At 43.7% G+C, this 6,977-nt stretch overlaps 1 pseudogene; it reads left to right on the forward strand.

The window, feature by feature from the left end:
* LOC125611802 lies at positions 1-1,713 on the forward strand (annotated as a pseudogene).
* The last annotated feature ends 5,264 nt before the right edge of the window (positions 1,714-6,977 follow it).

A 6,977-nucleotide genomic window follows, 5' to 3' on the forward strand; every position in this document is an offset into this window, starting at 1 on the left:
ATGCCAGAGGAAGTCCACCAGGAGGAGGTGAGGATCTTTGCCTTTCAGGCAGAAATTGCCCAACTCCTGCCTCTCATCATCAATACCTCCTATTCTGACAATGAAATTTTCCCTCAGGAGTTGTCTTCTGCTATTTATGATACCTTCGACAAGATTCTCTATGAGAGCCTGACAGACTCTTCTAAATTGGACAGTGGTTAAAAGCTGGAAATTAACCTCACCCCCACCTCTCAGCAATGCACCCTGACTTTGGTGGACACAGGCACTGGTGCAACCAAGGCTGACCTCATAAATGATTTGGGAACTATTTATTCAGATTTGTGTAGCTGTGATTAAAATACCTGACAAGAACAACTCAGAGGAAGAAAATTTTATTTACTCTGGGCTCATGGTTTCAGAGCTTTAGTTCATGGTCGGTCAACTCCATTGCTCTACAGTGGGTGTGAGGCAGAACATCATGGCAGAAGAGCATGATGGAGGGAAATTGCCCAGCTCATTGTGGCCAGGAAACAGAGAGAGCTCGAGGAACCAGAGACAAGACATAATTCCCAAGAGCACACACCCAGTGACCTTCTTCCTCCAACCACACCTACAGTTACCACCCAGTAATCCATTCAAATTATTAAACCATCAAATGGATTAATCCACTGATGAAATTACAGCTCTCATTATGACCTAAAAGCTCCACCTCTGAACCTTCCTGCATTGGTTCATGCTTTTAAAATGTGAGTTTTTTTGGAAGATATTTCTAGACCTAAACCATCACGGAAATCATGTCCAAGCCTAATTACTAAAATATTTATGGAGGTTCCTCAGACAAGTACAAACATCTTCATGACAGGGCAATTTGGTGTCAGATTTTATTCTGCCTATCCAAAGGCAGGGAAAGTGGTTGTGACCACAAAACACAATGATGAACAGTCCACCTGGGGGGTCTTCTGCTAGCACGTCTCCCAAGCTAGAGATGAGATGTTTCCTCTGTCACAGTACGTCTCTCACAGGAAGGAGTCTCAGAAAGCTATCTATTACCCCTCTGGTGAAACCAAAGAACAGATGGCCAACCCTGTTCAGTGGAGCATGTGTAGAAGCGGGACTTTGAAGGAGTATATGTGATTGAACTCGTTGATGAGTGCTATGTGCAGCGGCTCAAGGAGTCTAATGGGAAGAACCTGGAGTTACCAGGGGAGGGGGGGAGAAGGAGGAGGAAGAGGAGGAGGAGGAGGAGGAAGAGGAGGAGGAGGAGGAGGAGGAGGAGGAGGAGAGGAAAAAAACAGAAGAGAGCACGGTGAAGTCTAAAAACCTCTGCAAGCTCATGGAAGAAATTTTGGATACAAAGGTTAAGAAGGTAACAATCTCCAATAGGCACATGTGTCTCCACCCTGCTGTGTGGATCTTGAAGGTCCAGGCACTTCCAGATATCTCCACAATGGGCTACAAGATGGCCATAAAGTACCTAGAAATCAACTCCGGCCACCCCATTATGGAGACACGGTGGCAGAAGGCTGAGAGGTCCAGGACCTGGTGGTGCTGCTGTTTGAGATTGTGCTGCGCTCCTCTGGCTTCTGCCTTGAGATTCCCCAGACCCACTCTAATTGCATCTACCATGTGACCAAGCTAGGAATCCGCACTATTGAAGGTGAAGTAACACCCGAGGAGCCCAGCACCCCTGTTCCCCAGGAGAACCCCCTTGAGGGTGATGGGGATGCCTCTTGACAGAAGAAGTAGATCAGGAGTTTCCACTGGGAGAGCCACACCCTCTGCAAAGCATCCCCATGGCTCCATAGCTGCCCTCAGTGACCTTGTCCACCTGGCTCCTGCTGCTGATGGCTAATGGTCTTTTCCTCTCTCCTGTCCTTGTGTCTAAGGCAGGAAACAAGGACCTCAAGTCCCATCCCTCCCTAATTGGACAGCAGAGTTGGATGCTGTGTATTGTGAGTTTTGTTGTTGTTATTTTGTTCCGAAATTAAAGTAGGTGAAACAAAGACGATGAAGTTTTAGACAAAAAGAAAGGGCCATTTACAGCCTTAGACAGCATATTAGAAAAGAGAAATGCTTTTTTTTAACGGCAGAAAACTATAGAATAAAACTTTCTTTTTTGCTACTATGCTATCAAAAAAAAAATTTGTCAGTATGGGACCGGCTCTTAATTCAGCAGAACTGCCTGAAATAGAGTTTAAATATTTAACTACTTGTTAAAAATAGCCGTTGAATAAAATCCAGTTTCACATGTTGATGGAAATAGAAAGATGAAGCAACATTAAGAACAGAGAGAAGCAGAGAAGCCCCTGGATCTCCTGCGTATATCCTGTCTTCTTTCAGGGCCACAAAAAAGGTGAATTAGGGAGGAAACTGTAGGGATACTAGAAGAAAACAGGGGGGAAGTGCCATCACTTGGCCAAGGCAGTGATTCTTTGGATAGGACCCAAAAAAGCACAGGCAACAAATGCAAAAAACAGACAAATGGAATCACATAAAACTATAGCAAAGGAAAAAATAAGGAGCCAACCCACAGATTGGGAGAAAATATTTGCAAGGCATACATAGGATAAGGGGCTAATATTCAAAACATGTAAAGAACTGAAGCTCCTCAATTACAAGAAAATAAATAGCTCTATTTTTTAAAAAATGGGCTAACGACCTGGACAGACATTTCCCAAAGGAAGACATATAAATGGCTCACTGACAACATGGAAGTGTTCAACATCACTATTCATCTAGGAAATGCAAATTAAAACCACAATGAGATTCATACCTATTAGAACGGCTATTATCAAAAATACAAAAGTTAAGTATTGGCAAAGATATAGAGAAAACATGGTTAGAAACAAATTAACACAGTATGGAGATTCCTAAAAAAAAAAAAAAAAAAAAAAAAAATTACCCNCTGTATTATTTGGAATTCTCTGGTGGGAAGGGCATGGTGGGTGCCCAGCTTTAGGAAGCCCAACTTTCCAGCCCAGGCTATGCTGATAGTGCTGAGGCAGATAAAAATTTGCTGCTAAGATTTTTCTTTGGGGTAGAATTTCCTGTGAGGGGCTTGCAGCTCTCCTTCCTGTGTACAGAAATACAGTATTTTCCATGGGAAAAAAATAAATAAATAAAGTAGCTCAGATGGAGATTGAGCCCTCTGGACAAACCATCTGATTTCACACTAAAAGTCAGGTCCAGAAAGGGAAGGAACAAGCCCAGGAGCAATGCTGGGCAGGTACAGAGTCTACTTGAACTCGGGTCTTCTGGCTTTAACACCATATCCCCACAATGCATATCCGCCCAAAATTCATAGTTTGAGACTGTAACTCCCAATGTGCCTCAATTTGGAGACAGAGCCTTTAGGAGGTAATGAAGATTAAATGAGGTCATAAAGGTATGGACCTGATCCAACAATCCTACTTCTGAGTGCACAGTGTATCCAAAGGAATTGAAATCAGTATGTCAAAGAGATACCTGTACTTCTATGTTCATTACACTATTATTCACAATAGTCAAAATATGGAAATAACCAGAGTACCTGTCAACAAATGAATGGGTTTAATAATGTGAATTACTATCCAACCTTAAAAAAAAAGAAGGAACTTCTGTCACTTAGGACAACAGGGATGAATCTAGGGTATATGATGCTACATGGAATCATCCAGGCACCAAAAGGTAAATAAACACCTAATGATCTCACTTGTGTGTGAAATCTAAAGAAATCAAACTGTAGAAGTAAACAGCAGGTGGTGATTACCAGAGGCTAGAGGATGGGGAGGGACTGTGGGAGCTAAGAAGGGGGAAATGAGAATCAAAGGGTACAACGTTTCAATTCTGTAGGGATAAGTTCTGGTGATACATTGCACAGCATGGTGACTAAAGTTAATAATAATGTATCATATAATTCAAAACTGGTTTTTTAAGTAGATTTTGAATGTTCTCATCTCAAAGAAATAAGTATGTGGGTCATGGGGTCAAGAAAGGGTACTGGGAATGATGCTGTAGACCAGGGATAAACTGATCATTGGCTTAGACAAACGGGAATGAAGGGAAGGAAGTGGGGATGAGAGTAGGAAAGAGAGTGGAATAAATCAGTCATAACTTTCCTTATGTTCATATATGAATACACAACCAGTGAAATTCTACATTATGTACAAGCACATAAATGGGATCCTAATTAGAATGTGTTAGATTCCATGTGTGTATAATATGTCAAAATACACTCTACTGTCATGTACATCTAAATAGAACAAACTGGGTGGGTAGCTGGGATGAGCAATAGTTCCCAACCCACACCTGTTATCCAAGGCATGAGACCCAGAGGAGATCAGCCACCCCCAACCATTGCCCTTGGGTATTACAAATCCAACCTCTAGATATGGGATGGAAAGCTCCAGTCAACATAGATCTGACTTTCCTTCTTCTCTGTCTCCATCACAGACACAAAAGGGGACATTTTAGAGGAAGAAAGAAAAGCAATAGATTCAAACTAGGTTTAAGGTGAACTGAATGTTCATTTTTTATTTAACCTCTTTGCTTTCCTTGATTACAGAAAGACATGAGTGATCTACAAGAGCCATCTCTTAGCTAAGCGTCATAATCTCTGCTAACTCAGAGTCCTGGCAGGCATGAAGGCAGAGGTGGATAGTGAGATAGATAAATGGATTAATCAATGGATGCATGAATGGGTAGATAAATAATGCTGTAAGGTGGGACAGAGACAGGGAGATTCAGCTTTAAACAGTCAACCCGCTAAGGCCAGAGCTGGAACAAAGATGGCCAGGAAGAAGAGTATGGCTTCTGGGAGTCGACTGGGGTATACACTGAGGAATATTCGAACTGCCAAAAGAAATAGCCACAACAAAAATAACAGTCACCCACCTTCAAAAGGGCAAACGGAATAATTACAAACCTCAGCAATTAGAAACAGAAGAGGAACTAAATGGAAAGAGAGACTTGTTAAAAAAAAAAAAACCCAATACCTCTATCCACCACTAGGTTCAAGGTAAAGTTCAAACCAATCAGCAAAACTCCCAAAAGGAGCCCATAGCTGCAACAATCCAACTGAGGTCACTGAGTCCCTGCCCCGTCTCTTGGATGCATAGCTTCTCCTAATCCCCCTTCCCTGCAGCTGAGGCAAACTGTGGCTTGGTTCCCAAGGGCTGATCATACCTTAGAGAAATGCACTAGAAAATTAAAGGGCAGCTTTGGCAGTTTCCTTTTACCACTCTTGCCCAGCCAAGCATTGCAGAAAGGGAGGACAAGCTATAATTGTCAGGCCCAATGGCCCCACCCTCCACCTAGGAAAGACTTCATGTATGCCCTATTATCAGGAAATTTTGTCTCTATAGCCAAGATGTTCTCTGCAGCTTAGGTTATTCTAATGCCCTGGAAGTTAGATCCAAGGCTGCTCCTCTTTCTGCAATTCAGCACTGGTCAGTTTCAGGTGGGGCAGGAGGAAGGAGTGGAGAGAAAAGCAATGATCCGATTGAGTAGGATGTCAGGGAGGTAGCACAGGGAGTGAGGAGAGATGCACAGGGCTTTGGGTTTGAATTTCTACTCTGCCAGCTGGCTATTGTGAGTCCTTGATCAGGTTATCCTGCCTCTCTGAACATCCACTTCCTTACCTACAAAAAGAAATATTAGTACCTTTCTCTGAATGTTGTTTCACTATTAAAGATTATGCACAAATTGTTGGGTGTGGTGGTGCACAATTCTAGCAGCTCATGAGGCTGAGGCAGAAGGATTGCCAGTTCATAACCAGCCTCAGCAATTTAGTGAGGCACTAAGCAACTTTGTGAGATTCTGTATCAAAAAATAAAAGGGCTGGGGATGTGGCTCAGTGGTTAACTGCCCGTGGGTTCAATCCCTGGTACCAAAAAAGATTACACATAAAAGGACCTGTTCCTATAAGCAGTGGAAACTGTCATAATGGTCATCAGCTCCTCCCTGGCCCCCAGCTCTGCACCCCCTCTCTGACTTTGCCCCAGCAGAGGCCTCTGACCCTCGTGCAGGCTCTGTCCCTCCCCCACTCCCCAGAAGAAAAGCAGTTTAGACTGAATTATAGGCTCAGGGTCAGCCCTCCCTTCTACTGTCCACACCAGTATGGGGTTGCCCCAGCATTGGAGGTGGCCTTTGCCCTGGGTCTACCCCTGATTTCTGGTTCTCATAAACAACCAGATGGTCTTACTGGGTGTCGACTGAGCACTAGGGAACTCAGATCCCTTCTGGAACACACATCCTGCCTGGCTCTTGCAGTCTCTCCCCCAGAGTCTGGAGCCCTGTTCCAAGCCCTAATTTGGTGACAGATGCTGTTATTCAGAGACAAACCTCCACCCCAACAGAGTCCTAAGCATCTCCTATGCCACAGTCCCTGCCCACGTCAACCCCTACCACTTCCTTCCACTTCCAGCTGCACCCCTGTTGCAGGCTGCTTAACAGAGGTTACCAGACACCTCCCACCTTCCTGCCAAATCTTTCTCCCCCTGCAGGGCATGGTATAGTGGAATAGACACAGATTATAGAATCAGACTGCCCTCTAGATCTGCTGTGTGACCTTGGGCAAATTTTTTCACCTCTCTGAACCTCATCTATAAAATGAGGATAATAATAGCTTCAGCAGGCTGGGGAGGAAATTCAAGGGATAATGTGCATTGTGAGCCCAACACAGTGCCTGGCACATGGCAGTGCTCCTTCAAGGCCACTCCCTTTTGCCTCCTCCCAGCCCAGATGGCCTGTGACTGAATCCAGAGATATGACAGTGGTCATTAAAACAAATTTGTCACTTGCTTCTATAGCCAGGTGGCACATGACAGCCATTAATTTTTCACATGAAAAATAGCTCTGCTAATTGAAAAACATCAAAAAGATTGAGGTTTACACAAATGTTCAGCTCTGTTTATTTTTTCTAATTTACTTTTCAGCAGTCAGTAAGAGCTTAATGAGCTCTCATTTATGGCTTCCTCCCTATTTATAGATCTCTGCGCCTGCAGTGTTCTAGATGTTTG

The sequence above is a fragment of the Marmota marmota genome, unplaced genomic scaffold (genome assembly GCF_001458135.2).
Source record: "Marmota marmota marmota unplaced genomic scaffold, marMar, whole genome shotgun sequence".
NCBI classification, from domain to species: Eukaryota; Metazoa; Chordata; class Mammalia; order Rodentia; family Sciuridae; genus Marmota; species Marmota marmota.